General features: G+C 34.4%; 42 non-coding genes across 42 annotated transcripts; all 42 read right to left on the bottom strand.

Moving 5' to 3' along the window:
• Window positions 1–424: 424 nt before the first annotated feature.
• trnal-caa lies at window positions 425–536 on the bottom strand. The gene is made up of 2 exons: window positions 499–536; window positions 425–470 (listed from the first exon to the last, which is right to left on the bottom strand). It is a non-coding gene; the product is annotated as a tRNA-Leu (tRNA).
• A 344-nt stretch (window positions 537–880) lies between these two features.
• Window positions 881–992, bottom strand: trnal-caa. Its single transcript has 2 exons — window positions 955–992; window positions 881–926 (listed from the first exon to the last, which is right to left on the bottom strand). It is a non-coding gene; the product is annotated as a tRNA-Leu (tRNA).
• A 1,232-nt stretch (window positions 993–2,224) lies between these two features.
• trnal-caa lies at window positions 2,225–2,336 on the bottom strand. The gene is made up of 2 exons: window positions 2,299–2,336; window positions 2,225–2,270 (listed from the first exon to the last, which is right to left on the bottom strand). It is a non-coding gene; the product is annotated as a tRNA-Leu (tRNA).
• Window positions 2,337–2,695: 359 nt separating this feature from the next.
• Window positions 2,696–2,807, bottom strand: trnal-caa. Its single transcript has 2 exons — window positions 2,770–2,807; window positions 2,696–2,741 (listed from the first exon to the last, which is right to left on the bottom strand). It is a non-coding gene; the product is annotated as a tRNA-Leu (tRNA).
• Window positions 2,808–3,148: 341 nt separating this feature from the next.
• On the bottom strand, window positions 3,149–3,260 carry trnal-caa. Its single transcript has 2 exons — window positions 3,223–3,260; window positions 3,149–3,194 (listed from the first exon to the last, which is right to left on the bottom strand). It is a non-coding gene; the product is annotated as a tRNA-Leu (tRNA).
• A 329-nt stretch (window positions 3,261–3,589) lies between these two features.
• Window positions 3,590–3,701, bottom strand: trnal-caa. Its single transcript has 2 exons — window positions 3,664–3,701; window positions 3,590–3,635 (listed from the first exon to the last, which is right to left on the bottom strand). It is a non-coding gene; the product is annotated as a tRNA-Leu (tRNA).
• A 349-nt stretch (window positions 3,702–4,050) lies between these two features.
• trnal-caa lies at window positions 4,051–4,162 on the bottom strand. The gene is made up of 2 exons: window positions 4,125–4,162; window positions 4,051–4,096 (listed from the first exon to the last, which is right to left on the bottom strand). It is a non-coding gene; the product is annotated as a tRNA-Leu (tRNA).
• A 340-nt stretch (window positions 4,163–4,502) lies between these two features.
• Window positions 4,503–4,614, bottom strand: trnal-caa. Its single transcript has 2 exons — window positions 4,577–4,614; window positions 4,503–4,548 (listed from the first exon to the last, which is right to left on the bottom strand). It is a non-coding gene; the product is annotated as a tRNA-Leu (tRNA).
• Window positions 4,615–4,955: 341 nt separating this feature from the next.
• On the bottom strand, window positions 4,956–5,067 carry trnal-caa. Its single transcript has 2 exons — window positions 5,030–5,067; window positions 4,956–5,001 (listed from the first exon to the last, which is right to left on the bottom strand). It is a non-coding gene; the product is annotated as a tRNA-Leu (tRNA).
• A 329-nt stretch (window positions 5,068–5,396) lies between these two features.
• Window positions 5,397–5,508, bottom strand: trnal-caa. Its single transcript has 2 exons — window positions 5,471–5,508; window positions 5,397–5,442 (listed from the first exon to the last, which is right to left on the bottom strand). It is a non-coding gene; the product is annotated as a tRNA-Leu (tRNA).
• A 350-nt stretch (window positions 5,509–5,858) lies between these two features.
• trnal-caa lies at window positions 5,859–5,970 on the bottom strand. The gene is made up of 2 exons: window positions 5,933–5,970; window positions 5,859–5,904 (listed from the first exon to the last, which is right to left on the bottom strand). It is a non-coding gene; the product is annotated as a tRNA-Leu (tRNA).
• Window positions 5,971–6,299: 329 nt separating this feature from the next.
• trnal-caa lies at window positions 6,300–6,411 on the bottom strand. The gene is made up of 2 exons: window positions 6,374–6,411; window positions 6,300–6,345 (listed from the first exon to the last, which is right to left on the bottom strand). It is a non-coding gene; the product is annotated as a tRNA-Leu (tRNA).
• Window positions 6,412–6,740: 329 nt separating this feature from the next.
• On the bottom strand, window positions 6,741–6,852 carry trnal-caa. The gene is made up of 2 exons: window positions 6,815–6,852; window positions 6,741–6,786 (listed from the first exon to the last, which is right to left on the bottom strand). It is a non-coding gene; the product is annotated as a tRNA-Leu (tRNA).
• Window positions 6,853–7,203: 351 nt separating this feature from the next.
• trnal-caa lies at window positions 7,204–7,315 on the bottom strand. Its single transcript has 2 exons — window positions 7,278–7,315; window positions 7,204–7,249 (listed from the first exon to the last, which is right to left on the bottom strand). It is a non-coding gene; the product is annotated as a tRNA-Leu (tRNA).
• A 344-nt stretch (window positions 7,316–7,659) lies between these two features.
• On the bottom strand, window positions 7,660–7,771 carry trnal-caa. Its single transcript has 2 exons — window positions 7,734–7,771; window positions 7,660–7,705 (listed from the first exon to the last, which is right to left on the bottom strand). It is a non-coding gene; the product is annotated as a tRNA-Leu (tRNA).
• Window positions 7,772–8,550: 779 nt separating this feature from the next.
• On the bottom strand, window positions 8,551–8,662 carry trnal-caa. The gene is made up of 2 exons: window positions 8,625–8,662; window positions 8,551–8,596 (listed from the first exon to the last, which is right to left on the bottom strand). It is a non-coding gene; the product is annotated as a tRNA-Leu (tRNA).
• Window positions 8,663–9,014: 352 nt separating this feature from the next.
• trnal-caa lies at window positions 9,015–9,126 on the bottom strand. The gene is made up of 2 exons: window positions 9,089–9,126; window positions 9,015–9,060 (listed from the first exon to the last, which is right to left on the bottom strand). It is a non-coding gene; the product is annotated as a tRNA-Leu (tRNA).
• Window positions 9,127–9,467: 341 nt separating this feature from the next.
• On the bottom strand, window positions 9,468–9,579 carry trnal-caa. Its single transcript has 2 exons — window positions 9,542–9,579; window positions 9,468–9,513 (listed from the first exon to the last, which is right to left on the bottom strand). It is a non-coding gene; the product is annotated as a tRNA-Leu (tRNA).
• Window positions 9,580–9,931: 352 nt separating this feature from the next.
• trnal-caa lies at window positions 9,932–10,043 on the bottom strand. Its single transcript has 2 exons — window positions 10,006–10,043; window positions 9,932–9,977 (listed from the first exon to the last, which is right to left on the bottom strand). It is a non-coding gene; the product is annotated as a tRNA-Leu (tRNA).
• Window positions 10,044–10,384: 341 nt separating this feature from the next.
• trnal-caa lies at window positions 10,385–10,496 on the bottom strand. Its single transcript has 2 exons — window positions 10,459–10,496; window positions 10,385–10,430 (listed from the first exon to the last, which is right to left on the bottom strand). It is a non-coding gene; the product is annotated as a tRNA-Leu (tRNA).
• A 329-nt stretch (window positions 10,497–10,825) lies between these two features.
• On the bottom strand, window positions 10,826–10,937 carry trnal-caa. Its single transcript has 2 exons — window positions 10,900–10,937; window positions 10,826–10,871 (listed from the first exon to the last, which is right to left on the bottom strand). It is a non-coding gene; the product is annotated as a tRNA-Leu (tRNA).
• Window positions 10,938–11,278: 341 nt separating this feature from the next.
• trnal-caa lies at window positions 11,279–11,390 on the bottom strand. Its single transcript has 2 exons — window positions 11,353–11,390; window positions 11,279–11,324 (listed from the first exon to the last, which is right to left on the bottom strand). It is a non-coding gene; the product is annotated as a tRNA-Leu (tRNA).
• A 329-nt stretch (window positions 11,391–11,719) lies between these two features.
• trnal-caa lies at window positions 11,720–11,831 on the bottom strand. Its single transcript has 2 exons — window positions 11,794–11,831; window positions 11,720–11,765 (listed from the first exon to the last, which is right to left on the bottom strand). It is a non-coding gene; the product is annotated as a tRNA-Leu (tRNA).
• A 329-nt stretch (window positions 11,832–12,160) lies between these two features.
• trnal-caa lies at window positions 12,161–12,272 on the bottom strand. Its single transcript has 2 exons — window positions 12,235–12,272; window positions 12,161–12,206 (listed from the first exon to the last, which is right to left on the bottom strand). It is a non-coding gene; the product is annotated as a tRNA-Leu (tRNA).
• A 341-nt stretch (window positions 12,273–12,613) lies between these two features.
• trnal-caa lies at window positions 12,614–12,725 on the bottom strand. The gene is made up of 2 exons: window positions 12,688–12,725; window positions 12,614–12,659 (listed from the first exon to the last, which is right to left on the bottom strand). It is a non-coding gene; the product is annotated as a tRNA-Leu (tRNA).
• Window positions 12,726–13,077: 352 nt separating this feature from the next.
• trnal-caa lies at window positions 13,078–13,189 on the bottom strand. Its single transcript has 2 exons — window positions 13,152–13,189; window positions 13,078–13,123 (listed from the first exon to the last, which is right to left on the bottom strand). It is a non-coding gene; the product is annotated as a tRNA-Leu (tRNA).
• Window positions 13,190–13,518: 329 nt separating this feature from the next.
• trnal-caa lies at window positions 13,519–13,630 on the bottom strand. The gene is made up of 2 exons: window positions 13,593–13,630; window positions 13,519–13,564 (listed from the first exon to the last, which is right to left on the bottom strand). It is a non-coding gene; the product is annotated as a tRNA-Leu (tRNA).
• Window positions 13,631–13,971: 341 nt separating this feature from the next.
• On the bottom strand, window positions 13,972–14,083 carry trnal-caa. The gene is made up of 2 exons: window positions 14,046–14,083; window positions 13,972–14,017 (listed from the first exon to the last, which is right to left on the bottom strand). It is a non-coding gene; the product is annotated as a tRNA-Leu (tRNA).
• A 329-nt stretch (window positions 14,084–14,412) lies between these two features.
• Window positions 14,413–14,524, bottom strand: trnal-caa. Its single transcript has 2 exons — window positions 14,487–14,524; window positions 14,413–14,458 (listed from the first exon to the last, which is right to left on the bottom strand). It is a non-coding gene; the product is annotated as a tRNA-Leu (tRNA).
• Window positions 14,525–14,875: 351 nt separating this feature from the next.
• On the bottom strand, window positions 14,876–14,987 carry trnal-caa. Its single transcript has 2 exons — window positions 14,950–14,987; window positions 14,876–14,921 (listed from the first exon to the last, which is right to left on the bottom strand). It is a non-coding gene; the product is annotated as a tRNA-Leu (tRNA).
• A 344-nt stretch (window positions 14,988–15,331) lies between these two features.
• On the bottom strand, window positions 15,332–15,443 carry trnal-caa. Its single transcript has 2 exons — window positions 15,406–15,443; window positions 15,332–15,377 (listed from the first exon to the last, which is right to left on the bottom strand). It is a non-coding gene; the product is annotated as a tRNA-Leu (tRNA).
• Window positions 15,444–15,774: 331 nt separating this feature from the next.
• trnal-caa lies at window positions 15,775–15,886 on the bottom strand. Its single transcript has 2 exons — window positions 15,849–15,886; window positions 15,775–15,820 (listed from the first exon to the last, which is right to left on the bottom strand). It is a non-coding gene; the product is annotated as a tRNA-Leu (tRNA).
• A 350-nt stretch (window positions 15,887–16,236) lies between these two features.
• On the bottom strand, window positions 16,237–16,348 carry trnal-caa. The gene is made up of 2 exons: window positions 16,311–16,348; window positions 16,237–16,282 (listed from the first exon to the last, which is right to left on the bottom strand). It is a non-coding gene; the product is annotated as a tRNA-Leu (tRNA).
• A 352-nt stretch (window positions 16,349–16,700) lies between these two features.
• trnal-caa lies at window positions 16,701–16,812 on the bottom strand. Its single transcript has 2 exons — window positions 16,775–16,812; window positions 16,701–16,746 (listed from the first exon to the last, which is right to left on the bottom strand). It is a non-coding gene; the product is annotated as a tRNA-Leu (tRNA).
• A 329-nt stretch (window positions 16,813–17,141) lies between these two features.
• trnal-caa lies at window positions 17,142–17,253 on the bottom strand. Its single transcript has 2 exons — window positions 17,216–17,253; window positions 17,142–17,187 (listed from the first exon to the last, which is right to left on the bottom strand). It is a non-coding gene; the product is annotated as a tRNA-Leu (tRNA).
• A 351-nt stretch (window positions 17,254–17,604) lies between these two features.
• On the bottom strand, window positions 17,605–17,716 carry trnal-caa. Its single transcript has 2 exons — window positions 17,679–17,716; window positions 17,605–17,650 (listed from the first exon to the last, which is right to left on the bottom strand). It is a non-coding gene; the product is annotated as a tRNA-Leu (tRNA).
• A 350-nt stretch (window positions 17,717–18,066) lies between these two features.
• On the bottom strand, window positions 18,067–18,178 carry trnal-caa. Its single transcript has 2 exons — window positions 18,141–18,178; window positions 18,067–18,112 (listed from the first exon to the last, which is right to left on the bottom strand). It is a non-coding gene; the product is annotated as a tRNA-Leu (tRNA).
• Window positions 18,179–18,509: 331 nt separating this feature from the next.
• trnal-caa lies at window positions 18,510–18,621 on the bottom strand. The gene is made up of 2 exons: window positions 18,584–18,621; window positions 18,510–18,555 (listed from the first exon to the last, which is right to left on the bottom strand). It is a non-coding gene; the product is annotated as a tRNA-Leu (tRNA).
• A 607-nt stretch (window positions 18,622–19,228) lies between these two features.
• Window positions 19,229–19,340, bottom strand: trnal-caa. The gene is made up of 2 exons: window positions 19,303–19,340; window positions 19,229–19,274 (listed from the first exon to the last, which is right to left on the bottom strand). It is a non-coding gene; the product is annotated as a tRNA-Leu (tRNA).
• Window positions 19,341–19,680: 340 nt separating this feature from the next.
• On the bottom strand, window positions 19,681–19,792 carry trnal-caa. Its single transcript has 2 exons — window positions 19,755–19,792; window positions 19,681–19,726 (listed from the first exon to the last, which is right to left on the bottom strand). It is a non-coding gene; the product is annotated as a tRNA-Leu (tRNA).
• Window positions 19,793–20,111: 319 nt separating this feature from the next.
• On the bottom strand, window positions 20,112–20,223 carry trnal-caa. The gene is made up of 2 exons: window positions 20,186–20,223; window positions 20,112–20,157 (listed from the first exon to the last, which is right to left on the bottom strand). It is a non-coding gene; the product is annotated as a tRNA-Leu (tRNA).
• Window positions 20,224–20,573: 350 nt separating this feature from the next.
• Window positions 20,574–20,685, bottom strand: trnal-caa. Its single transcript has 2 exons — window positions 20,648–20,685; window positions 20,574–20,619 (listed from the first exon to the last, which is right to left on the bottom strand). It is a non-coding gene; the product is annotated as a tRNA-Leu (tRNA).
• Window positions 20,686–20,781: the final 96 nt, after the last annotated feature.

Below are 20,781 nucleotides of genomic sequence, written 5' to 3'. Positions count from 1 at the left end.
GAACCCTCGCCTCCAATCGGAGACCAGAATACCCCTGTAACTAGGACGGATTCTCACCTTGAGTCTGGCGCCTTAGACCACTCGGCCATCCTGACAACTACAAAACCTTAAAATTCATATTTTTTCACGATTATGTAACATAACATCTGATATGTCTGATGGTTACATGCAGATCTTAAGATACAAAGAAAAAGAAACAAAAAATGTTAAAAGCTAATGAAAGATATAGTAAAAAACATTTTTCAATGGAATTTGAGTAACTTATTGAATTCTAAACTAGGCATATGTTCCCGTTTCATGTGTTTTCTGTTCTCAAACTATGACATCTATCAAACTATTAATCACTGTTCATGTGTTTTCCTTTCACCATTTGGAGAATTTTTCGGTTTTGACAAAGAGCTACTCTTTTTTAAGGCAAAAGCTGTGTCAGAAGAGGGATTTGAACCCTCGCCTCCAATCGGAGACCAGAATACCCCTGTAACTATGAAGGATTCTCACCTTGAGTCTGGCACCTTAGACCACTCGGCCATCCTGACAACTACAAAACCTTAAAATTCATATTTTTTCACGATTATGTAACATAACATCTGATATGTCTGATGGTTACATGCAGATCTTAAGATACAAAGAAAAAGAAACAAATAATGTTAAAAGAAAGAAAAAGTAAAAAACATTTTTCAATGGAATTTGAGTAACTTATTGAATTCTAAACTAGGCATATGTTGACATGTATTGAACTATTATTCCCGTTTCATGTGTTTTCTGTTCTCAAACTATGACATCTATCAAACTATTAATCACTGTTCATGTGTTTTCCTTTCACCATTTGGAGAATTTTTCAGTTTTGACAAAGAGCTACTCTTTTTTAAGGCAAAAGGTGTGTCAGAAGAGGGATTTGAACCCTCGCCTCCAATCGGAGACCAGAATACCCCTGTAACTAGGAAGGATTCTCACCTTGAGTCTGGCGCCTTAGACCACTCGGCCATCCTGACACTTATAAATCCTTAAAATTCATATTTTTTCATGATTCTGTAACATAATGTCTGATATGTCTGATGGAAACATGTAGATAATAATATACAAAGAAAAAGAAACAAAAAATGTTAAAAGCTAATGAAAGATATAGTAAAAAACATTTTTCAATGGAATTTGAGTAACTTATTGAATTCTAAACTAGGCATATGTTCCCGTTTCATGTGTTTTCTGTTCTCAAACTATGACATCTATCAAACTATTAATCACTGTTCATGTGTTTTCCTTTCACCATTTGGAGAATTTTTCAGTTCTGACAAAGAGCTACTCTTTTTTAAGGCAAAAGCTGTGTCAGAAGAGGCATTTGAACCCTCGCCTCCAATCGGAGACCAGAATACCCCTGTAACTAGGAAGGATTCTCACCTTGACTCTGGCGCCTTAGACCACTCGGTCATCCTGACACTTATAAATCCTTAAAATTCATATTTTTTCATGATTCTGTAACATAATGTCTGATATGTCTGATGGAAACATGTACATAATAAGATACAAAGAAAAAGAAACAAAAAATGTTAAAAGCTAATGAAAGATATAGTAAAAAACATTTTTCAATGGAATTTGAGTAACTTATTGAATTCTAAACTAGGCATATGTTGACATGTATTGAACTATTATTCCCGTTTCATGTGTTTTCTGTTCTCAAACTATGACATCTATCAAACTATTAATCACTGTTCATGTGTTTTCCTTTCACCATTTGGAGAATTTTTCGGTTTTGACAAAGAGCTACTCTTTTTTAAGGCAAAAGCCGTGTCAGAAGACGGATATGAACCCTCGCCTCCAATCGGAGACCAGAATACCCCTGTAACTAGGAAGGATTCTCACCTTGAGTCTGGCGCCTTAGACCACTCGGCCATCCTGACAACTACAAAACCTTAAAATTCATATTTTTTCACGATTATGTAACATAACATCTGATATGTCTGATGGTTACATGCAGATCTTAAGATACAAAGAAAAAGAAACAAAAAATGTTAAAAGCTAATGAAAGATATAGTAAAAAACATTTTTCAATGGAATTTGAGTAACTTATTGAATTCTAAACTAGGCATATGTTCCCGTTTCATGTGTTTTCTGTTCTCAAACTATGACATCTATCAAACTATTAATCACTGTTCATGTGTTTTCCTTTCACCATTTGGAGAATTTTTCGGTTTTGACAAAGAGCTACTCTTTTTTAAGGCAAAAGCTGTGTCAGAAAAGGGATTTGAACCCTCGCCTCCAATCGGAGACCAGAATACCCCTGTAACTAGGAAGGATTCTCACCTTGAGTCTGGCGCCTTAGACCACTTGGCCATCCTGACACTTTTAAATGCGTAAAATTCGTATTTTTTCGTGATTCTGTAACATAACATCTGATATGTCTGATATGTCTAATGGAAACATGTAGATAATAAGATACAAAGAAAAAGAAACAAAAAATGTTAAAAGCTAATTAAAGATATAGTAAAAAACATTTTTCAATGGAATTTGAGTAACTTATTGAATTCTAAACTAGGCATATGTTGACATGTATTGAACTATTATTCCCGTTTCATGTGTTTTCTGTTCTCAAACTATGACATCTATCAAACTATTAATCACTGTTCATGTGTTTTCCTTTCACCATTTGGAGAATTTTTCGGTTTTGACAAAGAGCTACTCTTTTTTAAGGCAAAAGCTGTGTCAGAAGAGGGATTTGAACCCTCGCCTCCAATCGGAGACCAGAACACCCCTGTAACTAGGACGGATTCTCACCTTGAGTCTGGCGCCTTAGACCACTCGGCCATCCTGACAACTACAAAACCTTAAAATTCATATTTTTTCGCGATTATGTAACATAACATCTGATATGTCTGATGGTTACATGCAGATCTTAAGATACAAAGAAAAATAAACAAAAAAATGTTAAAAGCAATTGAAAGATATAGTAAAAAACATTTTTCAATGGAATTTGAGTAACTTATTGAATTCTAAACTAGGCATATGTTGACATGTATTGAACTATTATTCCCGTTTCATGTGTTTTCTGTTCTCAAACTATGACATCTATCAAACTATTAATCACTGTTCATGTGTTTTCCTGTTTCCATTTTCGGTTTTGACAAAGAGCTACTCTTTTTTAAGGCAAAAGGTGTGTCAGAAGAGGGATTTGAACCCTCGCCTCCAATCGGAGACCAGAATACCCCTGTAACTAGGAAGGATTCTCACCTTGAGTCTGGCGCCTTAGACCACTCGGGCATCCTGACAACTACAAAACCTTAAAATTCATATTTTTTCACGATTATGTAACATAACATCTGATATGTCTGATGGTTACATGCAGATCTTAAGATACAAAGAAAAAGAAACAAAAAATGTTAAAAGCTAATGAAAGATATAGTAAAAAACATTTTTCAATGGAATTTGAGTAACTTATTGAATTCTAAACTAGGCATATGTTCCCGTTTCATGTGTTTTCTGTTCTCAAACTATGACATCTATCAAACTATTAATCACTGTTCATGTGTTTTCCTTTCACCATTTGGAGAATTTTTCGGTTCTGACAAAGAGCTACTCTTTTTTAAGGCAAAAGCTGTGTCAGAAGAGGGATTTGAACCCTCGCCTCCAATCGGAGACCAGAATACCCCTGTAACTAGGAAGGATTCTCACCTTGAGTCTGGCGCCTTAGACCACTCAGTCATCCTGACACTTATAAATCCTTAAAATTCATATTTTTTATGATTCTGTAACATAATGTCTGATATGTCTGATGGAAACATGTACATAATAAGATACAAAGAAAAAGAAACAAAAAATGTTAAAAGCTAATGAAAGATATAGTAAAAAACATTTTTCAATGGAATTTGAGTAACTTATTGAATTCTAAACTAGGCATATGTTGACATGTATTGAACTATTATTCCCGTTTCATGTGTTTTCTGTTCTCAAACTATGACATCTATCAAACTATTAATCACTGTTCATGTGTTTTCCTTTCACCATTTGGAGAATTTTTCGGTTTTGACAAAGAGCTACTCTTTTTTAAGGCAAAAGCCGTGTCAGAAGAGGGATATGAACCCTCGCCTCCAATCGGAGACCAGAATACCCCTGTAACTAGGAAGGATTCTCACCTTGAGTCTGGCGCCTTAGACCACTCGGCCATCCTGACACTTTTAAATGCGTAAAATTCATATTTTTTCATGATTCTGTAACATAATGTCTGATATGTCTGATGGAAACATGTAGATAATAAGATACAAAGAAAAATAAACAAAAAATGTTAAAAGCTAATTAAAGATATAGTAAAAAACATTTTTCAATGGAATTTGAGTAACTTATTGAATTCTAAACTAGGCATATGTTGACATGTATTGAACTATTATTCCCGTTTCATGTGTTTTCTGTTCTCAAACTATGACATCTATCAAACTATTAATCACTGTTCATGTGTTTTCCTGTTTCCATTTTCGGTTTTGACAAAGAGCTACTCTTTTTTAAGGCAAAAGGTGTGACAGAAGAGGGATTTGAACCCTCGCCTCCAATCGGAGACCAGAATATCCCTGTAACTAGGAAGGATTCTCACCTTGAGTCTGGCGCCTTAGACCACTCGGCAATCCTGACAACTACAAAACCTTAAAATTCATATTTTTTCGCGATTATATAACATAACATCTGATATGTCTGATGGTTACATGCAGATCTTAAGATACAAAGAAAAATAAACAAAAAAATGTTAAAAGCAATTGAAAGATATAGTAAAAAACATTTTTCAATGGAATTTGAGTAACTTATTGAATTCTAAACTAGGCATATGTTGACATGTATTGAACTATTATTCCCGTTTCATGTGTTTTCTGTTCTCAAACTATGACATCTATCAAACTATTAATCACTGTTCATGTGTTTTCCTGTTTCCATTTTCGGTTTTGACAAAGAGCTACTCTTTTTTAAGGCAAAAGGTGTGTCAGAAGAGGGATTTGAACCCTCGCCTCCAATCGGAGACCAGAATACCCCTGTAACTAGGAAGGATTCTCACCTTGAGTCTGGCGCCTTAGACCACTCGGCAATCCTGACAACTACAAAACCTTAAAATTCATATTTTTTCTTGATTATGTAACATAACATCTGATATGTCTGATGGTTACATGCAGATCTTAAGATACAAAGAAAAAGAAACAAAAAATGTTAAAAGCTAATGAAAGATATAGTAAAAAACATTTTTCAATGGAATTTGAGTAACTTATTGAATTCTAAACTAGGCATATGTTCCCGTTTCATGTGTTTTCTGTTCTCAAACTATGACATCTATCAAACTATTAATCACTGTTCATGTGTTTTCCTTTCACCATTTGGAGAATTTTTCAGTTTTGACAAAGATCTACTCTTTTTTAAGGCAAAAGGTTTGTCAGAAGAGGGATTTGAACCCTTGCCTCCAATCGGAGACCAGAATACCCCTGTAACTACGAAGGATTCTCACCTTGAGTCTGGCGCCTTAGACCACTCGGCCATCCTGACAACTACAAATCCTTAAAATTCATATTTTTTCATGATTCTGTAACATAACATCTGATATGTCTGATGGTTACATGCAGATCTTAAGATACAAAGAAAAAGAAACAAAAAATGTTAAAAGCTAATGAAAGATATAGTAAAAAACATTTTTCAATGGAATTTGAGTAACTTATTGAATTCTAAACTAGGCATATGTTGACATGTATTGAACTATTATTCCCGTTTCATGTGTTTTCTGTTCTCAAACTATGACATCTATCAAACTATTAATCACTGTTCATGTGTTTTCCTTTCACCATTTGGAGAATTTTTCGGTTTTGACAAAGAGCTACTCTTTTTTAAGGCAAAAGCCATGTCAGAAGAGGGATTTGAACCCTCGCCTCCAATCGGAGACCAGAATACCCCTGTAACTAGGAAGGATTCTCACCTTGAGTCTGGCGCCTTAGACCACTCGGCCATCCTGACAACTACAAAACCTTAAAATTCATATTTTTTCACGATTATGTAACATAACATCTGATATGTCTGATGGTTACATGCAGATCTTAAGATACAAAGAAAAAGAAACAAAAAATGTTAAAAGCTAATGAAAGATATAGTAAAAAACATTTTTCAATGGAATTTGAGTAACTTATTGAATTCTAAACTAGGCATATGTTCCCGTTTCATGTGTTTTCTGTTCTCAAACTATGACATCTATCAAACTATTAATCACTGTTCATGTGTTTTCCTTTCACCATTTGGATAATTTTTCGGTTTTGACAAAGAGCTACTCTTTTTTAAGGAAAAAGCTGTGTCAGAAGAGGGATTTGAACCCTCGCCTCCAATCCGAGACCAGAATACCCCTGTAACTAGGAAGGATTCTCACCTTGAGTCTGGCGCCTTAGACCACTCGGCCATCCTGACACTTATAAATTCTTAAAATTCATATTTTTTCATGATTCTGTAACATAATGTCTGATATGTCTGATGGAAACATGTAGATAATAATATACAAAGAAAAAGAAACAAAAAATGTTAAAAGCTAATGAAAGATATAGTAAAAAACATTTTTCAATGGAATTTGAGTAACTTATTGAAATCTAAACTAGGCATATGTTCCCGTTTCATGTGTTTTCTGTTCTCAAACTATGACATCTATCAAACTATTAATCACTGTTCATGTGTTTTCCTTTCACCATTTGGATAATTTTTCGGTTTTGACAAAGAGCTACTCTTTTTTAAGGCAAAAGCTGTGTCAGAAGAGGGATTTGAACCCTCGCCTCCAATCGGAGACCAGAATACCCCTGTAACTATGAAGGATTCTCACCTTGAGTCTGGCACCTTAGACCACTCGGCCATCCTGACAACTACAAAACCTTAAAATTCATATTTTTTCACGATTATGTAACATAACATCTGATATGTCTGATGGTTACATGCAGATCTTAAGATACAAAGAAAAATAAACAAAAAAATGTTAAAAGCTAATGAAAGATATAGTAAAAAACATTTTTCAATGGAATTTGAGTAACTTATTGAATTCTAAACTAGGCATATGTTGACATGTATTGAACTATTATTCCCGTTTCATGTGTTTTCTGTTCTCAAACTATGACATCTATCAAACTATTAATCACTGTTCATGTGTTTTCCTTTCACCATTTGGAGAATTTTTCGGTTTTGACAAAGAGCTACTCTTTTTTAAGGCAAAAGCCGTGTCAGAAGAGGGATTTGAACCCTCGCCTCCAATCGGAGACCAGAATACCCCTGTAACTAGGAAGGATTCTCACCTTGAGTCTGGCGCCTTAGACCACTCGGCCATCCTGACAACTACAAAACCTTAAAATTCATAATTTTTCACGATTATGTAACATAACATCTGATATGTCTGATGGTTACATGCAGATCTTAAGATACAAGGAAAAAGAAACAAAAAATGTTAAAAGAAAGAAAAAGTTAAAAACATTTTTCAATGGAATTTGAGTAACTTATTGAATTCTAAACTAGGCATATGTTGACATGTATTGAACTATTATTCCCGTTTCATGTGTTTTCTGTTCTCAAACTATGACATCTATCAAACTATTAATCACTGTTCATGTGTTTTCCTTTCACCATTTGGAGAATTTTTCGGTTTTGACAAAGAGCTACTCTTTTTTAAGGCAAAAGCTGTGTCAGAAGAGGGATTTGAACCCTCGCCTCCAATCGGAGACCAGAATACCCCTGTAACTAGGAAGGATTCTCACCTTGAGTCTGGCGCCTTAGACCACTCGGCCATCCTGACAACTACAAAACCTTAAAATTCATATTTTTTCACGATTATGTAACATAACATCTGATATGTCTGATGGTTACATGCAGATCTTAAGATACAAAGAAAAAGAAACAAAAAATGTTAAAAGCTAATGAAAGATATAGTAAAAAACATTTTTCAATGGAATTTGAGTAACTTATTGAATTCTAAACTAGGCATATGTTCCCGTTTCATGTGTTTTCTGTTCTCAAACTATGACATCTATCAAACTATTAATCACTGTTCATGTGTTTTCCTTTCACCATTTGGAGAATTTTTCGGTTTTGACAAAGAGCTACTCTTTTTTAAGGCAAAAGCTGTGTCAGAAGAGGGATTTGAACCCTCGCCTCCAATCGGAGACCAGAATACCCCTGTAACTAGGACGGATTCTCACCTTGAGTCTGGCGCCTTGAGTCTGGCCATCCTGACAACTACAAAACCTTAAAATTCATATTTTTTCACGATTATGTAACATAACATCTGATATGTCTGATGGTTACATGCAGATCTTAAGATACAAAGAAAAATAAACAAAAAAATGTTAAAAGCAATTGAAAGATATAGTAAAAAACATTTTTCAATGGAATTTGAGTAACTTATTGAATTCTAAACTAGGCATATGTTGACATGTATTGAACTATTATTCCCGTTTCATGTGTTTTCTGTTCTCAAACTATGACATCTATCAAACTATTAATCACTGTTCATGTGTTTTCCTGTTTCCATTTTCGGTTTTGACAAAGAGCTACTCTTTTTTAAGGCAAAAGGTGTGTCAGAAGAGGGATTTGAACCCTCGACTCCAATCGGAGACCAGAATACCCCTGTAACTAGGAAGGATTCTCACCTTGAGTCTGGCGCCTTAGACCACTCGGCCATCCTGACACTTACAAATGCATAAAATTCGTATATTTTTAAATGATTCTGTAACATAATGTCTGATATGTCTGATGGAAACATGTAGATAATAAGATACAAAGAAAAATAAACAAAAAATGTTAAAAGCTAATTAAAGATATAGTAAAAAACATTTTTCAAAGGAATTTGAGTAACTTATTGAATTCTAAACTAGGCATATGTTGACATGTATTGAACTATTATTCCCGTTTCATGTGTTTTCTGTTCTCAAACTATGACATCTATCAAACTATTAATCACTGTTCATGTGTTTTCCTTTCACCATTTGGAGAATTTTTCGGTTTTGACAAAGAGCTACTCTTTTTTAAGGCAAAAGCTGTGTCAGAAGAGGGATTTGAACCCTCATCTCCAATCGGAGACCAGAATACCCCTGTAACTAGGACGGATTCTCACCTTGAGTCTGGCGCCTTAGACCACTCGGCCATCCTGACAACTACAAAACCTTAAAATTCATATTTTTTCGCGATTATGTAACATAACATCTGATATGTCTGATGGTTACATGCAGATCTTAAGATACAAAGAAAAAGAAACAAAAAAATGTTAAAAGCAATTGAAAGATATAGTAAAAAACATTTTTCAATGGAATTTGAGTAACTTATTGAATTCTAAACTAGGCATACGTTGACATGTATTGAACTATTATTCCCGTTTCATGTGTATTCTGTTCTCAAACTATGACATCTATCAAACTATTAATCACTGTTCATGTGTTTTCCTGTTTCCATTTTCGGTTTTGACAAAGAGCTACTCTTTTTTAAGGCAAAAGGTGTGTCAGAAGAGGGATTTGAACCCTCGCCTCCAATCGGAGACCAGAATACCCCTGTAACTAGGAAGGATTCTCACCTTGAGTCTGGCGCCTTAGACCACTCGGCCATCCTGACACTTACAAATGCATAAAATTCGTATATTTTTAAATGATTCTGTAACATAATGTCTGATATGTCTGATGGAAACATGTAGATAATAAGATACAAAGAAAAATAAACAAAAAATGTTAAAAGCTAATTAAAGATATAGTAAAAAACATTTTTCAAAGGAATTTGAGTAACTTATTGAATTCTAAACTAGGCATATGTTGACATGTATTGAACTATTATTCCCGTTTCATGTGTTTTCTGTTCTCAAACTATGACATCTATCAAACTATTAATCACTGTTCATGTGTTTTCCTTTCACCATTTGGAGAATTTTTCGGTTTTGACAAAGAGCTACTCTTTTTTAAGGCAAAAGCTGTGTCAGAAGAGGGATTTGAACCCTCATCTCCAATCGGAGACCAGAATACCCCTGTAACTAGGACGGATTCTCACCTTGAGTCTGGCGCCTTAGACCACTCGGCCATCCTGACAACTACAAAACCTTAAAATTCATATTTTTTCGCGATTATGTAACATAACATCTGATATGTCTGATGGTTACATGCAGATCTTAAGATACAAAGAAAAAGAAACAAAAAAATGTTAAAAGCAATTGAAAGATATAGTAAAAAACATTTTTCAATGGAATTTGAGTAACTTATTGAATTCTAAACTAGGCATACGTTGACATGTATTGAACTATTATTCCCGTTTCATGTGTATTCTGTTCTCAAACTATGACATCTATCAAACTATTAATCACTGTTCATGTGTTTTCCTGTTTCCATTTTCGGTTTTGACAAAGAGCTACTCTTTTTTAAGGCAAAAGGTGTGTCAGAAGAGGGATTTGAACCCTCGCCTCCAATCGGAGACCAGAATACCCCTGTAACTAGGAAGGATTCTCACCTTGAGTCTGGCGCCTTAGACCACTCGGCCATCCTGACAACTACAAAACCTTCAAATTCATATTTTTTCACGATTATGTAACATAACATCTGATATGTCTGATGGTTACATGCAGATCTTAAGATACAAAGAAAAAGAAACAAAAAATGTTAAAAGCTAATGAAAGATATAGTAAAAAACATTTTTCAATGGAATTTGAGTAACTTATTTAATTCTAAACTAGGCATATGTTCCCGTTTCATGTGTTTTCTGTTCTCAAACTATGACATCTATCAAACTATTAATCACTGTTCATGTGTTTTCCTTTCACCATTTGGAGAATTTTTCGGTTTTGACAAAGAGCTACTCTTTTTTAAGGCAAAAGCTGTGTCAGAAGAGGGATTTGAACCCTCGCCTCCAATCGGAGACCAGAATACCCCTGTAACTAGGACGGATTCTCACCTTGAGTCTGGCGCCTTAGACCACTCGGCCATCCTGACAACTACAAAACCTTAAAATTCATATTTTTTCTCGATTATGTAACATAACATCTGATATGTCTGATGGTTACATGCAGATCTTAAGATACAAAGAAAAATAAACAAAAAAATGTTAAAAGCAATTGAAAGATATAGTAAAAAACATTTTTCAATGGAATTTGAGTAACTTATTGAATTCTAAACTAGGCATATGTTGACATGTATTGAACTATTATTCCCGTTTCATGTGTTTTCTGTTCTCAAACTATGACATCTATCAAACTATTAATCACTGTTCATGTGTTTTCCTGTTTCCATTTTCGGTTTTGACAAAGAGCTACTCTTTTTTAAGGCAAAAGGTGTGTCAGAAGAGGGATTTGAACCCTCGCCTCCAATCGGAGACCAGAATACCCCTGTAACTAGGAAGGATTCTCACCTTGAGTCTGGCGCCTTAGACCACTCGGCCATCCTGACAACTACAAAACCTTCAAATTCATATTTTTTCACGATTATGTAACATAACATCTAATATGTCTGATGGTTACATGCAGATCTTAAGATACAAAGAAAAATAAACAAAAAATGTTAAAAGCTAATGAAAGATATAGTAAAAAACATTTTTCAATGGAATTCGAGTAACTTATTGAATTCTAAACTAGGCATATGTTCCCGTTTCATGTGTTTTCTGTTCTCAAACTATGACATCTATCAAACTATTAATCACTGTTCATGTGTTTTCCTTTCACCATTTGGAGAATTTTTCGGTTTTGACAAAGAGCTACTCTTTTTTAAGGCAAAAGCTGTGTCAGAAGAGGGATTTGAACCCTCGCCTCCAATCGGAGACCAGAATACCCCTGTAACTAGGAAGGATTCTCACCTTGAGTCTGGCGCCTTAGACCACTCGGCCATCCTGACAACTACAAAACCTTAAAATTCATATTTTTTCACGATTATGTAACATAACATCTGATATGTCTGATGGTTACATGCAGATCTTAAGATACAAAGAAAAAGAAACAAAAAATGTTAAAAGCTAATGAAAGATATAGTAAAAAACATTTTTCAATGGAATTTGAGTAACTTATTGAATTCTAAACTAGGCATATGTTCCCGTTTCATGTGTTTTCTGTTCTCAAACTATGACATCTATCAAACTATTAATCACTGTTCATGTGTTTTCCTTTCACCATTTGGAGAATTTTTCGGTTTTGACAAAGAGCTACTCTTTTTTAAGGCAAAAGCTGTGTCAGAAGAGGGATTTGAACCCTCATCTCCAATCGGAGACCAGAATACCCCTGTAACTAGGACGGATTCTCACCTTGAGTCTGGCGCCTTAAACCACTCGGCCATCCTGACAACTACAAAACCTTAAAATTCATATTTTTTCGCGATTATGTAACATAACATCTGATATGTCTGATGGTTACATGCAGATCTTAAGATACAAAGAAAAATAAACAAAAAAATGTTAAAAGCAATTGAAAGATATAGTAAAAAACATTTTTCAATGGAATTTGAGTAACTTATTGAATTCTAAACTAGGCATATGTTGACATGTATTGAACTATTATTCCCGTTTCATGTGTTTTCTGTTCTCAAACTATGACATCTATCAAACTATTAATCACTGTTCATGTGTTTTCCTGTTTCCATTTTCGGTTTTGACAAAGAGCTACTCTTTTTTAAGGCAAAAGGTGTGTCAGAAGAGGGATTTGAACCCTCGCCTCCAATCGGAGACCAGAATACCCCTGTAACTAGGAAGGATTCTCACCTTGAGTCTGGCGCCTTAGACCACTCGGCCATCCTGACACTTACAAATGCATAAAATTCGTATATTTTTAAATGATTCTGTAACATAATGTCTGATATGTCTGATGGAAACATGTAGATAATAAGATACAAAGAAAAATAAACAAAAAATGTTAAAAGCTAATTAAAGATATAGTAAAAAACATTTTTCAAAGGAATTTGAGTAACTTATTGAATTCTAAACTAGGCATATGTTGACATGTATTGAACTATTATTCCCGTTTCATGTGTTTTCTGTTCTCAAACTATGACATCTATCAAACTATTAATCACTGTTCATGTGTTTTCCTTTCACCATTTGGAGAATTTTTCGGTTTTGACAAAGAGCTACTCTTTTTTAAGGCAAAAGGTGTGTCAGAAGAGGGATTTGAACCCTCGCCTCCAATCGGAGACCAGAATACCCCTGTAACTAGGACGGATTCTCACCTTGAGTCTGGCGCCTTAGACCACTCGGCCATCCTGACAACTACAAAACCTTAAAATTCATATTTTTTCGCGATTATGTAACATAACATCTGATATGTCTGATGGTTACATGCAGATCTTAAGATACAAAGAAAAAGAAACAAAAAATGTTAAAAGCAATTGAAAGATATAGTAAAAAACATTTTTCAATGGAATTTGAGTAACTTATTGAATTCTAAACTAGGCATATGTTCCCGTTTCATGTGTTTTCTGTTCTCAAACTATGACATCTATCAAACTATTAATCACTGTTCATGTGTTTTCCTTTCACCATTTGGAGAATTTTTCGGTTTTGACAAAGAGCTACTCTTTTTTAAGGCAAAAGCTGTGTCAGAAGAGGGATTTGAACCCTCGCCTCCAATCGGAGACCAGAATACCCCTGTAACTAGGACGGATTCTCACCTTGAGTCTGGCGCCTTAGACCACTCGGCCATCCTGACAACTACAAAACCTTAAAATTCATATTTTTTCGCGATTATGTAACATAACATCTGATATGTCTGATGGTTACATGCAGATCTTAAGATACAAAGAAAAATAAACAAAAAAATGTTAAAAGCAATTGAAAGATATAGTAAAAAACATTTTTCAATGGAATTTGAGTAACTTATTGAATTCTAAACTAGGCATATGTTGACATGTATTGAACTATTATTCCCGTTTCATGTGTTTTCTGTTCTCAAACTATGACATCTATCAAACTATTAATCACTGTTCATGTGTTTTCCTGTTTCCATTTTCGGTTTTGACAAAGAGCTACTCTTTTTTAAGGCAAAAGGTGTGTCAGAAGAGGGATTTGAACCCTCGCCTCCAATCGGAGACCAGAATACCCGTGTAACTAGGAAGGATTCTCACCTTGAGTCTGGCGCCTTAGACCACTCGGCCATCCTGACAACTACAAAACCTTAAAATTCATATTTTTTCACGATTATGCAACATAACATCTGATATGTCTGATGGTTACATGCAGATCTTAAGATACAAAGAAAAAGAAACAAAAAATGTTAAAAGCTAATGAAAGATATAGTAAAAAACATTTTTCAATGGAATTTGAGTAACTTATTGAATTCTAAACTAGGCATATGTTCCCGTTTCATGTGTTTTCTGTTCTCAAACTATGACATCTATCAAACTATTAATCACTGTTCATGTGTTTTCCTTTCACCATTTGGAGAATTTTTCGGTTTTGACAAAGAGCTACTCTTTTTTAAGGCAAAAGCTGTGTCAGAAGAGGGATTTGAACCCTCGCCTCCAATCGGAGACCAGAATACCCCTGTAACTATAAAGGATTCTCACCTTGAGTCTGGCACCTTAGACCACTCGGCCATCCTGACAACTACAAAACCTTAAAATTCATATTTTTTCACGATTATGTAACATAACATCTGATATGTCTGATGGTTACATGCAGATCTTAAGATACAAAGAAAAATAAACAAAAAAATGTTAAAAGCTAATGAAAGATATAGTAAAAAACATTTTTCAATGGAATTTGAGTAACTTATTGAATTCTAAACTAGGCATATGTTGACATGTATTGAACTATTATTCCCGTTTCATGTGTTTTCTGTTCTCAAACTATGACATCTATCAAACTATTAATCACTGTTCATGTGTTTTCCTTTCACCATTTGGAGAATTTTTCGGTTTTGACAAAGAGCTACTCTTTTTTAAGGCAAAAGCCGTGTCAGAAGAGGGATTTGAACCCTCGCCTCCAATCGGAGACCAGAATACCCCTGTAACTAGGAAGGATTCTCACCTTGAGTCTGGCGCCTTAGACCACTCGGCCATCCTTACAACTACAAAACCTTAAAATTCATAATTTTTCACGATTATGTAACATAACATCTGATATGTCTGATGGTTACATGCAGATCTTAAGATACAAAGAAAAATAAACAAAAAATGTTAAAAGAAAGAAAAAGTAAAAAACATTTTTCAATGGAATTTGAGTAACTTATTGAATTTTAAACTAGGCATATGTTGACATGTATTGAACTATTATTCCCGTTTCATGTGTTTTCTGTTCTCAAACTATGACATCTATCAAACTATTAATCACTGTTCATGTGTTTTCCTTTCACCATTTGGAGAATTTTTCAGTTTTGACAAAGAGCTACTCTTTTTTAAGGCAAAAGGTGTGTCAGAAGAGGTATTTGAACCCTCGCCTCCAATCGGAGACCAGAATACCCCTGTAACTAGGAAGGATTCTCACCTTGAGTCTGGCGCCTTAGACCACTCGGCCATCCTGACACTTACAAATGCATAAAATTCGTATATTTTTAAATGATTCTGTAACATAATGTCTGATATGTCTGATGGAAACATGTAGATAATAAGATACAAAGAAAAATAAACAAAAAATGTTAAAAGCTAAGTAAAGATATAGTAAAAAACATTTTTCAAAGGAATTTGAGTAACTTATTGAATTCTAAACTAGGCATATGTTCCCGTTTCATGTGTTTTCTGTTCTCAAACTATGACATCTATCAAACTATTAATCACTGTTCATGTGTTTTCCTTTCACCATTTGGAGAATTTTTCGGTTTTGACAAAGAGCTACTCTTTTTTAAGGCAAAAGCCGTGTCAGAAGAGGGATTTGAACCCTCGCCTCCAATCGGAGACCAGAATACCCCTGTAACTAGGAAGGATTCTCACCTTGAGTCTGGCGCCTTAGACCACTCGGCCATCCTTACAACTACAAAACCTTAAAATTCATAATTTTTCACGATTATGTAACATAACATCTGATATGTCTGATGGTTACATGCAGATCTTAAGATACAAAGAAAAAGAAACAAAAAATGTTAAAAGCTAATGAAAGATATAGTAAAAAACATTTTTCAATGGAATTTGAGTAACTTATTGAATTCTAAACTAGGCATATGTTGACATGTATTGAACTATTATTCCCGTTTCATGTGTTTTCTGTTCTCAAACTATGACATCTATCAAACTATTAATCACTGTTCATGTGTTTTCCTTTCACCATTTGGAGAATTTTTCAGTTTTGACAAAGAGCTACTCTTTTTTAAGGCAAAAGGTGTGTCAGAAGAGGGATTTGAACCCTCGCCTCCAATCCGAGACCAGAATACCCCTGTAACTAGGAAGGATTCTCACCTTGAGTCTGGCGCCTTAGACCACTCGGCCATCCTGACACTTACAAATGCATAAAATTCGTATATTTTTAAATGATTCTGTAACATAATGTCTGATATGTCTGATGGAAACATGTAGACAATAAGATACAAAGAAAAATAAACAAAAAATGTTAAAAGCTAATTAAAGATATAGTAAAAAACATTTTTCAAAGGAATTTGAGTAACTTATTGAATTCTAAACTAGGCATATGTTGACATGTATTGAACTATTATTCCCGTTTCATGTGTTTTCTGTTCTCAAACTATGACATCTATCAAACTATTAATCACTGTTCATGTGTTTTCCTTTCACCATTTGGAGAATTTTTCGGTTTTGACAAAGAGCTACTCTTTTTTAAGGCAAAAGCTGTGTCAGAAGAGGGATTTGAACCCTCATCTCCAATCGGAGACCAGATTACCCCTGTAACTAGGACGGATTCTCACCTTGAGTCTGGCGCCTTAGACCACTCGGCCATCCTGACAACTACAAAACCTTAAAATTCATATTTTTTCACGATTATGTAACCTAACATCTGATATGTCTGATGGTTACATGCAGATCTTAAGATACAAAGAAAAAGAAACAAAAAATGTTAAAAGCTAATGAAAGATATAGTAAAAAACATTTTTCAATGGAATTTGAGTAACTTATTGAAATCTAAACTAGGCATATGTTCCCGTTTCATGTGTTTTCTGTTCTCAAACTATGACATCTATCAAACTATTAATCACTGTTCATGTGTTTTCCTTTCACCATTTGGAGAATTTTTCGGTTTTGACAAAGAGCTACTCTTTTTTAAGGCAAAAGCTGTGTCAGAAGAGGGATTTGAACCCTCGCCTCCAATCGGAGACCAGAATACCCCTGTAACTATGAAGGATTCTCACCTTGAGTCTGGCACCTTAGACCACTCGGCCATCCTGACAACTACAAAACCTTAAAATTCATATTTTTTCACGATTATGTAACATAACATCTGATATGTCTGATGGTTACATGCAGATCTTAAGATACAAAGAAAAATAAATAAAAAAATGTTAAAAGCTAATGAAAGATATAGTAAAAAACATTTTTCAATGGAATTTGAGTAACTTATTGAATTCTAAACTAGGCATATGTTGACATGTATTGAACTATTATTCCCGTTTCATGTGTTTTCTGTTCTCAAACTATGACATCTATCAAACTATTGATCACTGTTCATGTGTTTTCCTTTCACCATTTGGAGAATTTTTCGGTTTTGACAAAGAGCTACTCTTTTTTAAGGCAAAAGCCGTGTCAGAAGAGGGATTTGAACCCTCGCCTCCAATCGGAGACCAGAATACCCCTGTAACTAGGAAGGATTCTCACCTTGAGTCTGGCGCCTTAGACCACTCTGCCATCCTGACAACTACAAAACCTTAAAATTCATAATTTTTCACGATTATGTAACATAACATCTGATATGTCTGATGGTTACATGCAGATCTTAAGATACAAAGAAAAAGAAACAAAAAATGTTAAAAGCTAATGAAAGATATAGTAAAAAACATTTTTCAATGGAATTTGAGTAACTTATTGAATTCTAAACTAGGCATATGTTGACATGTATTGAACTATTATTCCCGTTTCATGTGTTTTCTGTTCTCAAACTATGACATCTATCAAACTATTAATCACTGTTCATGTGTTTTCCTTTCACCATTTGGAGAATTTTTCAGTTTTGACAAAGAGCTACTCTTTTTTAAGGCAAAAGGTGTGTCAGAAGAGGTATTTGAACCCTCGCCTCCAATCGGAGACCAGAATACCCCTGTAACTAGGAAGGATTCTCACCTTGAGTCTGGCGCCTTAGACCACTCGGCCATCCTGACACTTACAAATCCATAAAATTCGTATATTTTTAAATGATTCTGTAACATAATGTCTGATATGTCTGATGGAAACATGTAGATAATAAGATACAAAGAAAAATAAACAAAAAATGTTAAAAGCTAAGTAAAGATATAGTAAAAAACATTTTTCAAAGGAATTTGAGTAACTTATTGAATTCTAAACTAGGCATATGTTCCCGTTTCATGTGTTTTCTGTTCTCAAACTATGACATCTATCAAACTATTAATCACTGTTCATGTGTTTTCCTTTCACCATTTGGAGAATTTTTCTGTTTTGACAAAGAGCTACTCTTTTTTAAGGCAAAAGCTGTGTCAGAAGAGGGATTTGAACCCTCGCCTCCAATCGGAGACCAGAATACCCCTGTAACTAGGACGGATTCTCACCTTGAGTCTGGCGCCTTAGACCACTCGGCCATCCTGACAACTACAAAACCTTAAAATTCATATTTTTTCACGATTATGTAACATAACATCTGATATGTCTGATGGTTACATGCAGATCTTAAGATACAAAGAAAAAGAAACAAAAAATGTTAAAAGCTAATGAAAGATATGGTAAAAAACATTTTTCAATGGAATTTGAGTAACTTATTGAAATCTAAACTAGGCATATGTTGACATGTATTGAACTATTATTCCCGTTTCATGTGTTTTCTGTTCTCAAACTATGACATCTATCAAACTATTAATCACTGTTCATGTGTTTTCCTGTTTCCATTTCATATTTTTTCGCGATTATGTAACATAACATCTGATATGTCTGATGGTTACATGCAGATCTTAAGATACAAAGAAAAAGAAACAAAAAATGTTAAAAACTAATGAAAGATATAGTAAAGAACATTTTTCAATGTAATTTGAGTAACTTATTGAAATCTAAACTAGGCATATGTTCACGTTTCATGTGTTTTCTGTTCTCAAACTATGACATCTATCAAACTATTAATCACTGTTCATGTGTTTTCCTTTCACCATTTGGATAATTTTTCGGTTCTGACAAAGAGCTACTCTTTTTTAAGGCAAAAGGTGTGTCAGAAGAGGGATTTGAACCCTCGCCTCCAATCAGAGACCAGAATACCCCTGTAACTAGGAAGGATTCTCACCTTGAGTCTGGCGCCTTAGACCACTCGGCCATCCTGACACTTATAAATCCTTAAAATTCATATTTTTTCATGATTCTGTAACATAATGTCTGATATGTCTGATGGAAACATGTAGATAATAAGATACAAAGAAAAAGAAACAAAAAATGTTAAAAGCTAATGAAAGATATAGTAAAAAACATTTTTCAATGGAATTTGAGTATCTTATTGAATTCTAAACTAGGCATATGTTGACATGTATTGAACTATTATTCCCGTTTCATGTGTTTTCTGTTCTCAAACTATGACATCTATCAAACTATTAATCACTGTTCATGTGTTTTCCTGTTTCCATTTTCGGTTTTGACAAAGAGCTACTCTTTTTTAAGGCAAAACCTGTGTCAGAAGAGGGATTTGAACCCTCGCCTCCAATCAGAGACCAGAATACCCCTGTAACTAGGAAGGATTCTCACCTTGAGTCTGGCGCCTTACACCACTCGGCCATCCTGACAACTACAAAACCTTAAAATTCATATTTTTTCACGATTATGTAACATAACATCTGATATGTCTGATGGTTACATGCAGATCTTAAGATACAAAGAAAAAGAAACAAAAAATGTTCAAAGCTAATGAAAGATATAGTAAAAAAAAAAATTCAATGGAATTTGAGTAACTTATTGAAATCTAAACTAGGCATATGTTCCCGTTTCATGTGTTTTCTGTTCTCAAACTATGACATCTATCAAACTGTTCATGTGTTTTCCTTTCACCATTTGGAGAATTTTTCGGTTTTGACAAAGAGCTACTCTTTTTTAAGGCAAAAGGTGTGTCAGAAGAGGGATTTGAACCTTCGCCTCCAATAGGAGACCAGAACACCCCTGTAACTAGGAAGGATTCTCACCTTGAGTCTGGCGCCTTAGACCACTCAGCCATCCTGACGCTGACAAATCCTTAAAATTCATATTTTTTCATGATTCTGTAACATAACATCTGATATGTCTGATGGTTACATGCAGATCTTAAGAGACAAAGAAAAAGAAACAAAAAATGTTAAAAGCTAATGAAAGATATAGTAAAAAAAAAAATTCAATGGAATTTGAGTAACTTATTGAATTCTAAACTAGGCATATGTTGACATGTATTGAACTATTATTCCCGTTTCATGTGTTTTCTGTTCTCAAACTATGACATCTATCAAACTATTAATCACTGTTCATGTGTTTTCCTTTCACCATTTGGAGAATTTTTCGGTTTTGACAAAGAGCTACTCTTCATTAAGGCAAAAGGTGTGTCAGAAGAGGGATTTGAACCCTCGCCTCCAATAGGAGACCAGAACACCCCTGTAACTAGGAAGGATTCTCACCTTGAGTCTGGCGCCTTAGACCACTCGGTCATCCTGACACTCATAAATGCATAAAATTCGTATTTTTTCTTGATTCTGTAACATTATGTCTGATATGTCTGATGGAAACATGTAGATAATAAGATACAAAGAAA

Source organism: Oncorhynchus mykiss, chromosome 11 (assembly GCF_013265735.2).
Source record: "Oncorhynchus mykiss isolate Arlee chromosome 11, USDA_OmykA_1.1, whole genome shotgun sequence".
Classification (NCBI taxonomy): domain Eukaryota; kingdom Metazoa; phylum Chordata; class Actinopteri; order Salmoniformes; family Salmonidae; genus Oncorhynchus; species Oncorhynchus mykiss.
The sequence above is the reverse complement of the archived record's forward strand: the minus strand, read 5'-3'. Positions and strand labels throughout refer to the sequence as shown.